General features: G+C 36.5%; 1 protein-coding gene and 1 long non-coding RNA gene across 4 annotated transcripts in view; one reads left to right on the forward strand and one right to left on the reverse strand.

Annotated features, from left to right (window-relative positions):
• LOC128864505 (uncharacterized) overlaps window positions 1–15,466 on the forward strand; it is a 96,804-nt gene that overhangs the window by 34,577 nt on the left and 46,761 nt on the right. The window contains exon 3 of one of the 2 annotated variants that reach the window (XR_008454702.1): window positions 11,626–11,706. The exons of the other annotated variant lie outside the window; for it this stretch is intronic. This is a non-coding gene — a long non-coding RNA (uncharacterized LOC128864505). Of the gene's footprint in view, window positions 1–11,625; window positions 11,707–15,466 lie in introns of those variants that run through there. 2 annotated transcript variants of the gene reach the window in all.
• Window positions 1–15,466, reverse strand: part of LOC128864504 (transcription factor HNF-4 homolog) — a 101,951-nt gene that overhangs the window by 30,224 nt on the left and 56,261 nt on the right. The gene's annotated exons all lie outside the window — the stretch shown is intronic.

The following is a 15,466-nucleotide window of genomic DNA, read 5'->3' on the forward strand; positions in this document are numbered from 1 at the left end:
GATTGGTTGAGTGGTTCAAAAAAGTTTTATTTTTATTGAAGAAAATACCAATCGCCTACTTCTTCTTCTTAATAAATTGAGCGGGAATAAAAAAAATATTTTGTTGAAAGTGAAAAGCCATATATTGTTCCCACCTCTCTGACAATTTGTACAGGCTTCTCACTAACGACATTTGCTCGTATCTTGAGCCACACATGTCGGGCTATTTGTGCACATTTTCATTAAACATGAAGTGCCACTCTGTAAGTGCGTGCACTATGCATGCAAATGAGTCGTAATCAGATAAGGCTGAGGCATGGGCCGCATGAGGCTGCGATTCCTAACTAGAATGTCTACTCCGGGTGTAGATGCATTTTTAGCAGCAGAGCAACCCACAAAATGCTCTGAAAATCTTCTTCTAAGCGCTTAAATGCGTCATTAAATTCCGAATATATGCTTCAAAAATACTTTTGAAAAGCTTATGAGCCCTAAGATATGCTTTTAAATTTCATATGCAGTGCATTTAAAAATCATAACACTGGGACTTATGGGTAACGTTTGACAAGTTATTTTTTTTTTTTAATTTTATGAAAATATAATGCATTTTCACACAAAATCCATATAAAGTTTCAAACTTTGCGCAAATTAAAAAATAAATTTAACACAATTTTAAACTTTTTAATGAAAATTTTTGGAAACACTTCGAGTATGCCGGGCTATAGCCCGTTGAATTTTGGCATAATTAAATGCAAGCTATGGTTTGACCAAAACAGTCGTTAAGATGTACAGATCTAATACGGATACCGGTGTAGGATCAGGGTTTCATTGCGAAGAGCTTTTTATCAGTGTAATCCTTTAAGCGACCGGATCACTGTAGTGTTCTTCAAGCGGAAATAAACGCTTTTCATGAAGCTTTAAGATGGTTAGAGATAAACAGAATATCATGAAAAGATATCTGCATTCTATCAGGCAGCCAAGCTGCCCCGTAGGGTTCTGGATGCAGTCCAAATAACATCGAGGAGTGTGTTACATTTTCGCCAGTCTCTTAATGAGGTGGCTAAAGAGTATCGTTGTTGTTGTTGTTGTTGTTATAGCAGCATAAACACTCCCCATACATATACTGGGAATGCTGCTGAAGTGACAGCCCTTGGCCGGATATAAATCCGAGTCGTTGCGGTTATGTAGAACCGACTTTCGTGGGAACGTACCGTATTATCTTATGCTGGGTTCCAGGCTACAGAGATATACTAGGAAACTGGCTGATCAATTTGCAAGAGAAGGTACCTGTATGTGAAACATAAATAACTCTATGAGGGTATCTCTCGCAATTTGTAAGCTTCTTGTGGACGCACTTACCAATTTTGTAAATAAAAGATGGATTAGTGCCAATACCGGTAAAATTGTTAAGCATGACCATAAATTGAGTAGACTTTAAGCGGTTATATACAGTTAGAATTTAAACAAAAAAATTGATTATTTTTTTTCTTAATGTACGGTCGATATTTAAGAATACACACAGAAAATTTAATATCGTTCTGGTGAATATTTTCGAGGTTACACGCAAATCTGAAAGGCAGAGTGCTTGAAAGTATGTACAAGGCCGGAGCGGTAGCGCGTTTTTCTCACAATGGTGTTTCAAAGTCGACTACCAGCATTACTCGAAAACGGCTGAACCGATTAGTCTCAAATTTTAACACGAGCTCCTTAAATATATTTTTAGTAATTAATAGAAGATTTTTTCTCATAGATAAATATTTTTTTATAAACAATTTAAGGCCGAAATTTTGGCTAAAAATCGATTTTTTTTTTTTTGTTTTTGAAAAACCGTCAAACAAATTTATTTTGCTTATTCCTTCGATTAATTACTAGATTTAACATTACTTTAACGCAATTTTTTTTTTTTTTTTTTAATTTTTAGAGATATAGTGGTTACGGCAAAATGTCTTTTTTGAGAGGAGCTCCCGGAGATCAGCTGTAGCTCCTTTCCAAATAAATATTTTTACTAACACTAAGACTTAAAATACAGTTAAAAAATAACATAATATGTGTACAAATTTTTAGATCAATAAATTTTATTAGTTTTAGTTTTTTAGTTAGTTTTCTCAGAAAAAATTCTGGAAAATACGCTTTTTTTCGGTCTTTTAACTGTATATAATCCCTTAAATGAGGACCTTAGTAGGGGCCCTCACAATACATTGTCTTCTACGAAATCATACAAGGGACTAGCCGTTTACATGCATGATTTATGTTGTAGCTGTAGGAATGAGGAGGGGTTGGAAACCATTCAACACCTTTTTTACACATGCCCGGCTCTAGTCAGAAACAGGAACCGATATTTAAGATCCTACTTCTTATTGAATATATTGTATATCGTCTACACACTTTAGGCATCCACAACCTATTACGCTTTGTCCAAAGCTCAGTATGGTTCCATATGGAAGGGGAAATATAGCGCAGGCTCTGCGCCTCACAACGTACCCATTTCGTGGTCTAAGTGGCATCGTGCTAAATCAACTTACCTAATGTAAATTTGAGGTTTTTAAGTCTCTGGCGGTCAAAAACATTCTCGCAGAGAATAAGCGGATACACAGTGTTGCCATATTGTTATCATTGTAGATATTTTTGTAATTAGTACTGAATTAAACTACGAAAGATGCATTTCTTGCAAAATATGCTCTAAGAAGTACTGCTAAAATTTAATTTTTTTTTTATAAAATGTGTACAAAACAACGAAAAATGCAGAAATCACTTTGATCGCCAGAAGGTTGATATGGCTTAAAAGCATGCACGGATAGATTTGAGGGCATTTTTTCTGGGCAAAACTCTTTGAGAGTAGACGGTTTAATCTAACCTAATCTACTCCATCAAAAATAATATATTTTGCAAGAAAAATCAATGGATTTGGTTTATGGGACAAAATCGTTATTGTCACAAACATTTTTATTTATTTCTTTATATATTTTTATATATTATAATTTAATATTTTTATATATTAAATGAATTCATGTATGAGTTAAATCAATTGTAAACCACGCTTTTTATAAATTAAATACAGATTTACTACTACTACTACTACCAATGGGGGAGGAGATGGGTTGAAGACTTCAAAACTTACCCTGTCGATTCGACCTTGCAGTCGGAAGCAAGGAAAGCATAGAAACACATACATACGCAGCATCATGTTTGGCACAACAACAACAAACAAATCTTGTTATTTACTGCTCCAACATATTGTACATACGTACATATTTGCCAGCTGAGCACTAATGAGTATTTAAGTACACACATACACACATACGTGCTTGGCGACTTTCATAGCGTATAGAGTACGCTTATCTGCCGCTGATTGCTAGACACTCGTATTTGTAGTACATAGAAACATACAAACAACTCGACTAAAAAACATAAATGTTTACAATTTCGTTGTTTGACTATTTTTGGGCAAAATCATTATTTTTTAGTTAATTCAGCGAATATTCGTAGGCAGGCACCACTTCCATTTGAGTTGTAGATAAAAAAAGTAGCTCACACACATTCGCACATTATTTTATTAGAAAACAAATTTATACCTAAGTGGCATAATTTTAAGCATAAAGCAATTGCGTTGCAGAACTAGTTAAAAATATAGCCCTACTAGTTTCTAAAACGGGAACAGAAATGCCAACCTGCAAGGCACCGACCATAATTCCATTAGTTTTAAAGGTTGATCAATTTAGAAGCATCGGATTTCCAATTGAAATAAAACAACGATAATTCAAATTGATGATTATTTTTTTGAGTGGGATCATTCGTGACATTTTTTTTTTAAATAATCCCATTCAAATATTAGTCGCAACTGCGCCGTAATTCGGCCATCCGTAAACACCAATTTTGAATGGCTCGATGGAGGAATTCGGTCGGTATCTCGTGAATAACTTTAGTAATGTTGGTTTCCCATGCCTTAATCGAAGCTGTTGTATCCACAAAATATTTAAACTTTAAATACCCCCACAAATAAAAGTCCAAATGTGTGATATCACACGATCTTGGTGGCAAATCCACTGGTCCGAGATGAGAGATGAATTGCGCAGCGAAACGACGACGCTGTAAATCCATTTTTTCACGGGTTTTATGGCTGTATGTCTTGTTGGAACCAAATGCGGAGATCAGGATCCCCCGTTTCCACGACAGTCGGTTCTACGTTACCGAAACGATCTGGATTTATATCCGGCCAAGGACTGTCACTTCAGCAGCATTCCCCGTATGTAAGTATGGGGAATGTTTATGCTTCTACAACAACAACCAAAAAATTTCATATTTGAATAAATATGGGCCGATGATTCCTCCAACCCATAGGCCGCTCCAAAGGGTTGTTTTCAATGGATGTAATGGCTATTCTTGGATGGTTTCGGGTTGCTTTTCAACTCAAGTATAGCAATTTTGCTCATTGACGTAGCCCTTAAGTCGAAAATGTGCCAATCTGATCACCCCTCATTAGTGTTAATCTAAATCGGAAATCGTTGCACATTTCTTTAATTTAGCATCAAAACCAAAGCATACATTTAGGTTGAATATATATACTCGTAAGTACATGCATGGTCTGGCATTTGTATTAGTGGCACTTTTTTTCTTAACTAGGTTTCCCACTTTATATTTAACTAACTTGAAATCTTTTTCACTTTCCCCTTTTAGTCTCAGAATACCTTGCGAATTATATAAAATTCTTTATATGTACAGCAGAAAATTATTTTAGCTCTAAAGGGATATAAGGAATGTATTGTGTTGACAACTAAGTAATTGCGGATTTCACTCATAGATGGCTTCAGTTGAATTTTTAGGTTTGCAGACGTAGTACAAATATAAAACACATTTTGTTATTTGATATTTGGCAATTCAGCTGTCAATCATTAAGAAAAGTTTTTTGGTCGGTTGCGTAGTTTTCGTTTGACGTTCGTTGAAAAATGGAAAATCCAAAGGAACAGTTTCGTTATTTTTTGTTTTTTTTTTTTATTTCCACAAAGGGAAAACCGCATCGCAAGCTCATAAAAAGTTAGCTGCTGTTTATGGTGACGAAGCCTTAAAAGAACGGCAGTGTCAAAATTGGTTTGCCAAATTTCGTTCTGGTGATTTTTCACTCAAAGATGAAAAACGCTGTGGTCGTCCAGTTGAAGTTGATGACGCCCTAATCAACGCAATAATCGATTCGAATCGTCACAGTACAACACGTGAGATTGCAGAGAAGCTTCATGTATCACATACATGCATTGAAAGTCACTTAAAACAACTTCGCTATGTTCAAAAACTCGATACATGGGTCCCACACGAACTGAAAGAAACGCATTTAACGCAACGCATTAACAGCTCCGATTTGCTAAAGAAACGTAATGAAAATTATTTTTAAAACGACTGATAACTGGGGGTGAAAAGTAGGTTGGTTACAAAGATATCAAGCGGAAAAGTTGGTGGAGCAGGCCAGGTGAACCAACTCAAACAACATCAAAAGAAGGTTTTGTTATCAGTTTAGTGGGATTACAAAGGAATTGTCTACTTTGAACTCTTACCACCCAACCGAACGATAAATTCTGATGCCTACATTGAACAACCAACGAAATTAAACAATTCAGTTGAAGAAAAGCGGCCCGAATTGACAAATCGGAAAAGTGTTGTATTCCATTATGACAAGGCCACACTCATCTTTGGCCGCTCGGCAAAAAATTTTGGAGCTTGATTGGGATGTTTTGTCATATCCACCGTGTAGTCCTGACCTTGCACCATCTGATTACTTTTTGTTTCGATCTTTACAAAACTCCTTGAATGGTAAAAATTTCAATAATGATGATGATGTCAAATCGTACTTGATTCAGTTTTTTGCTAATAAAAACCAGAAATTTTATGAACGTGGGATTACGATGCTGCCTGAAGGATGGTAAAAGGTCATTGATCAAAATGGGCAATACATTATAGAATAAAGTTATTTGATGATGATATGATAATTGACGCGTACACCTTTTTTGGGTGTTTGGCCGAGCTCCTCCTCCTTTTTGTGGTGTGCGTCTTGATGTTGTTCCACAAATGGGGGGACCTACAGTTTCAAGCCGACTCCGAACGGCAGATATTCTTATGAGGAGCTTTTTCATGGCAGAAATACACTCAGAGGTTTGCCATTGCATGCCGAGGGGCGACAGCTAATAAAAAAATGTTTTTCTTAATTTTTTTTTGGCGTTTCACCGAGATTCGAACCAACGTTCTCTCTGTGAATTCCGAATGGTAATCACGCACCAACCCATTCGGCTACGGCGGCCGCCGTTACTTATTTACTTCCATGAAAAAATTTTCTTTGATTTTCTAAAAAAAAAAAAATCCGGAATTTCTTAGTTGCACACCCAATACATAAAAGATGTATAAAAATTAAAGATATTGAAAATTTTTAAAAATTAAAAGAAAAATTTTAATTCAAAAAAGTAAAACGAATGTAAAAAATTTTAAAATTAAAAAATATAAGTATATAAATAAAATAAAAAATTTTAAGTCTTTTAAGAGTACAATTAAAAAAAAAAATTAAAAAAATTAAATAAAAAAATTACATAAATAAATAAAATAAAGACAAAAAATGAAAAAAAAAGAAAATTCTAAAACTTAAAATTTTTAAAAAATATTAAATCTTATAAAAAAATTCAAAACTAAGAGAATATAAATAAAATTATAAAAAAATGTATAAGAAAAAAAAAAATTAAATAAAATAAAAAATAAAAAAAAAAATGAAAAAAAATTAAAAAAAAAAAAAATTAAATAAAAATAATGAAACTAAATATATAAATAAATAATAAAAATAAGGCCCCAAAATAGTACTACAAACTCGTGGTGGATCTCGTAGATCTTGCGAGGATCCTTCAAACTAAATTTGATGTAGACGAACTGCAGGCAGAAAGACAAAAAGAAAAATCTTCAGGTTCTGCAAAGTAGATACAAAGTAGACACATTAAGAGGACAGATACCTGTAAAATTTCGAAAAAAAATGTTTTTTCATAAAATGTGAATACTTATAGTCCTTTAAGAATATGTGAAAAAAATTTTAGAACGTAAATTTAAGTATTTCTTATATTATAGTCAACCGTGACGACTCTATTCTTTGCGTTCGAGCGCTGGGAGAGGTATAGTTATGTATTCAAACTTTAGACGCGTTTTTCTCAAAACTATATTTTTCGAATTGGCGTACACGATAACTCGAAAAGTTATTCACCGATCTCCCTGAAATTTTGCGCGCCACTTTTTTATGATATTCCTTTTTGTGTGAATTTACAAGTGTCACCGACAGTTTGCATGTGAGAGGACCATTCGCTGGTTGACGTTCAAAAGGGGTAGTCGTCGGGTCGTTGAATGTGCACCCGTATACTCATTTGTTTAAATTAATTATAAGTTTCCGGTTTGAGTTTGTAAAAGATTTATAAAATATAAACTTTAAAACAGAATAAAGACAAATTGGCTATTTTTGACATCTCAGAAGTGGGATGAACATATTTTACATCCATTCCTGCATACGAATTGAATTTTCAATCAACGACACAAGCGAGTGGAAAAATACCACCAGTAAGCGAATCAACGAATAAAAAGGAAAAGAGCAAACGAACTTGCTTCAAACGTCTCTTAACACATTTAAGAGATCATTTGCAACAGTTACATATGAAAAGTTACAACGACGAGTGACTTTGTATACGTACACAACAAAAGCGAAACGCAAACGAATCAACGATCGAAGTAACGAGAGTAAAAACACAAGCAGAAGTTTCGTTTGTGCGTTTGCAACGACTTCGATACAAGTAAAACGACGAGAACGCAAAAACAAAAAGCAAGAGTAAGGTTTTCTGTGGTGTGTTTTTGCAACGGCTTAAGAGCAACGTACAACGCGCAGTGGTGTTTATAGCTGCAATATTGAAGAACGTTCTGGAATTCTATTGAGGGAATTATTGTGAGCCATACGGGCATAACAACGAGTAGACGTTCAAGGAAAACCAACGTGATTAGAACTGAATTTCTGAAGAATTTAAAAGCAAGCCGGTTTTTTCATTTTTAATTACACGATAATATGAGAAAAATGATCAAATTAAACAGTTTAAGGGTTGATCAAATCAACAAATTGCTACAAAATCAAGGTGCAACGGTAATGGGCAATAAAGCAGCAAAAATTCTGAAATTGACGGAAATGTTCGGAGCTGATGAAGTTGATGCTGAAGAGTTGGAGGTAAGCAGCGAAGTTACAGCTATGCAGAAGCAAATGGAAGAAATGCGTGGTATTATTGCGGGGCTAGCTAAATCTGTAAACGATTTGGTGACAGTACAGACAAGGCAAACGTTAACACCGTCGAACGCCACAACGATTCCAGCAGAAGTTAGTTGCCACGATAACCGTTCAACTGCCACAACAGAGGTTCACGCTGAAATACCAAGGAGTTCATCACAACATGATATTAGTAGTACACCAATAGCAGTAGATCGTCCATTGTTAGTCCCAACAACGCAAAGTGACTGGAAAAGAAGCGCAGTACACGACATCATCGCATTATTACCTGATTTTGATCCATTAAAAGGGAGTTTAACATCGAGACAGTTTGTTGATAAAGTTATACAGCTACGAGAAGCCTACGGATGGTCTGAGCAAGAAATTTTGTTAGCCGCTCAATCAAAGTTGAAAGGGGTGGCCAAAGAATGGCTCGATGCACAAACCGTATTTCAACGATGGTCAGCTTTTGTATCAGCATTTCAAACAGATTTTCCTTTCACAATGTGTACGGCAGAAGTGCACATGGAATTATCACGAAGAAAGAGGCGAACAAGTGAAACGTTGAGTCAATATTATTACGCTATGTTAAATATTGGTAGGCGAGGTAAGGTTGATGAAGAATCAATCAATACATACATTATTCGGGGGCTAAATGACAGTAATTTAACACGCACCCTTTTGGCAATGAAATTATCAACGTGTAACGATTTATTGCGTTCTCTTGATAGTTTAGCAGATGTATATTGTGCGGTCAAAGGTACAGATAGTGGTAATAGAAATGTAAACGAGGTAACACGAAATGTTCCGACAGAGAAGAAATCTATAAAATGTTTTAATTGCAACGAGTATGGACACATGGCAGCAAAATGTCCAAAGCCTCCAAGAAAGGAAAGATGCGCAAAATGTAACAAGGTGGGACACGATTCTAAGTCTTGCCGCTATGAAAAATCAACGGTTGCGAAGGTAGTTACTGAAAATGTATATCCACCGTTAATGTCAAATGTTTTGCTGAATGGTGACCAGTATTCGGCGTTTATCGATACTGGCAGCGACACATCACTCATATCCGAATCCAAAGTACCAACCAATGCGGAAAAGAAAGCATGTGTTAGAAAGTTAGAGGGATTTGGGGGTGCAAGCGTTGAAAGCAAAGAAGAAATTGAAGTAAATTTAGTTATAGAAGGCATCGCACTGAATACGAAATTGCAGATAGTACCCGATGAGTTTATGCCATACGATCTGTTCATTGGACGAGATGTTTTGTGTCAAAAAGATTGTTCATTAGTTATACAGTCGGGGAATATGCAAATACAGAAAAATACTGCAAACGGTTTTAATGTGGACGTATCATTAAGTAAAGATGAAATGCATGAAGTACGTCATTTACTTGAAAAATACGATGATTGTTTTGCAGAAGATTTAGGAAAGCTTGGACGTTGTAAAACAACAACTATGGAAATCCTTGTCAGCACCGAGAAACCAATTACAGGTAGGCAGTACCAGGTGCCGTTCATCCAAAGACCTGTACTTTCCACGATAATTGACGACTTGCTTAAGCACAATATAATTCGTCAGAGCTCATCGCCTTACGCAGCTCCAGTTGTAATAGTGAAGAAGTCGAACGGGGAAGATAGAATGTGCGTTGATTTTAGGGCACTGAATGCGGTCACGATAAAGAAACAATTTCCAATGCCAATAGTAGAAGAGCAGTTGTCAAAGCTTGGGGGTAATACGTTTTTCACCACCCTTGATATGACTGCAGCATATTATCAAATTCCATTACATGAAGAGGAGACAGACGAAGATGAGCTAAAGCAGCTGAAAGAAGATTATGCCATGCGAAATTCACGGTTATTCCGAAAGGTGGAGGAGCATTACAAACTCGTTGTCCCACAGGCAGTGCGATGGCGGGTAGTGAAAGCAAGTCATGACGATGCAGGACATTTTGCACTGGAGAAAACATTAGACCGTCTTAGAAAGCACTTCTGGTTCCCACGAATGCGACGTTACGTGAAATCATATATTGCGGCTTGCGAAGAATGTTGTTTGAATAAGGTCAAGGGAGGTAAGAGGGAGAGTGAACTTCATGTTGCCGATGTACTACCGATACCATTCAGACGTTTGCACATCGATCATGTGGGTCCATTTCCCAGGAGTAAATCGGGAAACGTCTACGTGTTGGTTATTGTCTGCGGATTCAGCAAATATGTGCTGCTCAAAGCTGTCAGAAATACTAAGAGCGAGCCAGTAATCAAAGCAATGGAAGAAGTAATGGCTATTTTCGGGCAACCATTGCGTGTTACATCGGATCGTGGTACAGCCTTCACGTCGAAGCTGTTCGAGAGCTTTCTCAACCAAAAGGGCATCCAGCATGTCAAAACCGCTATCAGAACTCCAAGAGCCAATGGGCAGGTTGAGCGCGCGAATAAAACTCTATTGAACGCTCTAAGATGTACAGTGGAAAATAACAAGGTCTGGGATGAGTCATTGATGGCCATCCAATGGAGTATGAATTCGCAGAAGAATGAGGTAACGAAATACAGCCCAAACGAACTTGTGTTCTACTTCGATCCAAGGGATGTTAGTCACAACCGAATGATCCAAGCTATGCATGATGAAGTTGTCCATGTGTCAGACATGGAGGAGAAACGCGACATAGCAGCGTCCAATATTATGACCGAACGTAATAAATGGAAAGAGAGATACGACAAACGACATCAGAAACCCCACAAGTACGAAGTTGGCGACTTGGTGGTAATTGACAATGTCTTTACAGCGACGGGTGAATCCCACAAACTCGATCCTATGTACAAGGGTCCATACCAGGTGACGAAGGTATTAAACTACGACCGCTATATCGTGGAAGATTTACCGGATACGATGGTCACTCAGCGCCGCTATTGCAATGTGCTGTCCGCCGATAATCTCAAACCATGGTGCGCTAATAGTCCAGAATTAGACATTCATGATGACGACGATGATTCGTCCATGCAGGACGAAATGTCAGGAAAGGCCGAGCTGTCACCGACAGTTTGCATGTGAGAGGACCATTCGCTGGTTGACGTTCAAAAGGGGTAGTCGTCGGGTCGTTGAATGTGCACCCGTATACTCATTTGTTTAAATTAATTATAAGTTTCCGGTTTGAGTTTGTAAAAGATTTATAAAATATAAACTTTAAAACAGAATAAAGACAAATTGGCTATTTTTGACACAAGTTTTCGAAAGTTTTTCGAAAAAATAATTTTTTCGAAGCAAAAATAGTAGGAAAATTCGTCCCAAAATAAATTTTTGAAACATTTTATTCCGCGAATTTTTTTTCCATTTATTGTTAATTCATATAGAAATTATGATATTAATAAACAAAAAAATTTTTGGTTTTTTGTATTCAGGTCACTGACGCCGATGCTACAATGCCCGCTTATTGAGAAGCCCCGCTGCGACCTTCTTGGAAGAATTGAGTGTCCATCCGCAATTTTAAATGATTAAAATAAAAAAAAAATTATATTGTTTTAATGTATAAATAAACTCTACGCCTCTTCAATTTTAATGAAAATCAGGGAAAGCATGGACGTTTACAGGTAGTGCCCTTAAGTCTCCTTTAGGCTCCCGGGTCTGGCCGGACTGCCTTGTTTAACTTTGGACATGAATTTACCATATTTCTATTAAAGCTAACGTTTAAAGCTTTCACGTAGCTTCCTAAAATTTAATTTTCTATGCATATAACCTTTAAGGATTCTCGAACAGGACGAAAAAATGATTTTAAAAGTTACACCGTCGTTTGGTCCCCTCAGGGCTGGCTGTATTTGCAAGGAAGTTGATGGGCTCAGAAAGAGTGATGAGAAACGAAATTTTTTAACGACTCTATCGAACACATTGGGCCTTGCAAACATCGAAAATCGAAATTCACTATTCGCTTGGCTATGGAATCATTTTTCAACAAACCAATTGCTATCCCTGGGAATATTATAGTCAAACAACCAACCGGAGCCTATACACACACATCGAAGACAGATTGTTGCCTTAGGCTAGAAGGAGGCGTAAGGCTTCGTCGACAAACTCGTTTCTATTGCATTGTATGCAAGAATCCAGTATGTCAACAGCACTCGAATCTTTTATTCATGTTGGGCCTAACTTCCACCGGATCCATAAAGAAATATCGTTTAATATTTTACCATCAATTTCGTGGTAATCAAGTTGAAATAAAACAACCTTCTTCGAAATGAGTCAAAATGAAGAACAAAACAAAAAAATCCTTTTTTTCACAAAGCAGAATATTTTAAGCAATTTTTTGTGGCTCTATAGGTAGCTCAATGCATGCCAAAACCCATGAAAAAGGTAAAGAATGAAAAATATATTATATACCTGCGACACTTAATATAATGAATTAAAGATGTGGCGCATTTGCCACATATTCCCATACAATTGCATGTAACTGCATACGGGGACTGGCCAGACACGCGACCCGCACGGAAGGTTTAAAAAAAGGTGTCTAACGGAGGGTTAAATGAAATTAAATAATTTTATTCTTTTTCCTTATTTAACACAACTAAAATAGTTTACTTTTTCTCAGTTGTCAAAATTCTCAATTTCTGAGTTCTCAACATCGATCACAATTCAATGACGAGCAACTGTAAGTTGCGTGCTTTGTTTTTTAACTTAGATATTTTCAACTAAAAATATTTTTTTTTATTATTCATTTTTTCATTTTATATTTACGAGTATATTTCAGTTCCACTTCATTTTCTGTAATTCTACGCCCTTTATATCCACTTAGTGTCTTCGCTCTTACTTACCGATCATGCGCAGCAAATTGTCCTCGAAAATGTAGGAATCATCGAAGCTGCTACCCGATAATACTTCTGTCTTCATTTTTAACATATCCGTTAGCAAGTCTGATGCATTCACTTGATTACTTCCTTGAAGGTAATTTTTACTCAAAGCGTAGGCAGTGCGCTTGAAAAATCTTGCACTTGCACGTACGACAAATCGATGACAATATATGGTATTATATGCACATACGTCTGTATGTATGTATGCACCTTTTCTGTATGGGCTTTTGCAGCACACAACTTAGATAAACACAAATATTAAATATTTGCTAAAGAAAAAATTTTGCCTTGGCAGTCACTTTTGACATGGGCTGAGTGAGTACGCGATTTTCACGGTATTTACATATGTATGTTTGTACACTTTAGTTAAAAATTTGCATAGAATTCTTCACAAAACGCGACTCAGTGTTTTTCGCGTGCGCGAACTCAAATCCCACTGCACATGCGTTACTTAGTTTCGAGTTAAGTTTAGAATCTTTCCCAATGTTTATTCGTTAAAATGCACTTCAAAAACTGCGGAAAATAAGTACAAGCGCGTCACCAATGTCACGTATATACTATGTTTAAGTATGTATGTACATATGTAAGTACGTATGCTTGTATTTAATTATAGTGGAGCGAGCATACGCACCAAAATATGTAGTGAGTTCACTTTGAAAGGGATGCACTTGAAATGTTAAAGAATATGCTTAGATATGTATGGCTGCGTGTGAGCGTGTATGTGTTTGTGTGTGTGTGCATATGTTCACTTTCACTCTTATCAGGATAATAATCACCTATTCTTGTATTTATGTATGCACTTCGATTCGTATCCCCACCAGTGGCTGTGTTGGACGACCGTAAGCTGTATGTCAACAGTTAACTGGCAGTTGTAGTAGTCGACTAATCAGCGGCGAATAGGATCGAGCGTTCTTAGGTGGTTGAGTTTGTGGCGGCAGCGGCGGCGTATCATACACGGCAATGCAAAAAAGCCGAACCGACTAAAGCAATAATGTTCTACACTCGAACTAAACTGTCTTAGTAATGCTAATGATAGTCTTAGCGAAATTGTTAAGCAAACTGTGATTACGAGAGACGTTGTCGTTGAGGTTGACGTGGACGTTGCCATTGAACGCGCGCAGGGGTACTACGCTGTGTAGTGTGCGCTGTCACTACATCCATGCATGCACACAAACACACACTCACATACATATGTCTCCAAAGCGTCAGTGACCGAGCTGGGGCCGGCCAGATTACACAGCCGGCACACTGCTCAGTTGAAAGCTAGGTGTGTATGTATGTATGCATGTATAAATATGCTCAACGAAGTAAGAGTGAGAGTAAGCGCGCATAGAATTAAATAAAATTTAAAAAAATGAGTGTAGAGTAAAATAAAGAAAAAAAATGAAGAAAATAACAAAATAAGAAAAAAATTTAAAAAGAAAAAAAAAAGGAAAAAAAAAATGTTAAATAAAAAAAATTAAAAAAAAACAAAATGTTAAATAAAAAAAATTAAAAATAAAAAAAAATTTAAAAATAAAAAAAAAATATAAAAAGAAGTGTAAAAATAAAAAAAAATGTCAGCGCTGGCAACGCAAATGTCTCACGGCAACCCACAGCAGCGCTGGTGTCAGCCACCGTCTTTAACAACAGCAGCACCAATACGACTAGCACAACATTCTACACCGCCAATTATCGCACATACTTGCATATAATACTTGTGTATGTATTTTAAAATTTACACACACACACATGCGAATATACGAGCATATATGCATATATGCATACATGTATTTGTATGAGCGCTAAGACGTTGAAGCGTCCATTCGTCTATTTTAACTCAACCAAATAAATGTCCGTCTGTTCGGCGGTACATCTATTCACCTATTCGCAGTACGAGTATGTCCAGTGTGGCAAGCAAGTTGCTGAGCAATCCACATACTCGCACATACACACATTTTTCGTTTTGCGTTCTTATCAAAGCGCTAATCAATATTTTTTATTTTGATTATAATTTTATAAATTTCAATATTTTTCAGGTGCATGCATATGTAGGTACAGTCGTGTGAAGATGCTGTATATACTTGCATACATACATACGTACATACATATGTATATACATGGCTGTTCTTAAAACAAGTTAACGCCCACAGTGCGATCACCGAGTTTTGCGAAAAAATATTTAAATCATATTTGAAGATGTGAAGCTGCGGGATGCTCGTTATCCCCTCCACCACGACCACCACCACCACCTTCTATGACGTGACATCTTATCGCTGCTTTGGCGTCGCAAATTTTTGTTTTGCTCAAATCCGAAATATCTGCGTACGTAAATTGTGCATAATTAATTTATTTTTAGATCAGAAAGAGATACATTTTTGAGCCTCAGAAGAATACTCCAATGCAAGTTCGTGAGCTAATA

This window comes from Anastrepha ludens, chromosome 5, assembly GCF_028408465.1.
Source record: "Anastrepha ludens isolate Willacy chromosome 5, idAnaLude1.1, whole genome shotgun sequence".
In the NCBI taxonomy this organism is placed as follows: Eukaryota; Metazoa; Arthropoda; class Insecta; order Diptera; family Tephritidae; genus Anastrepha; species Anastrepha ludens.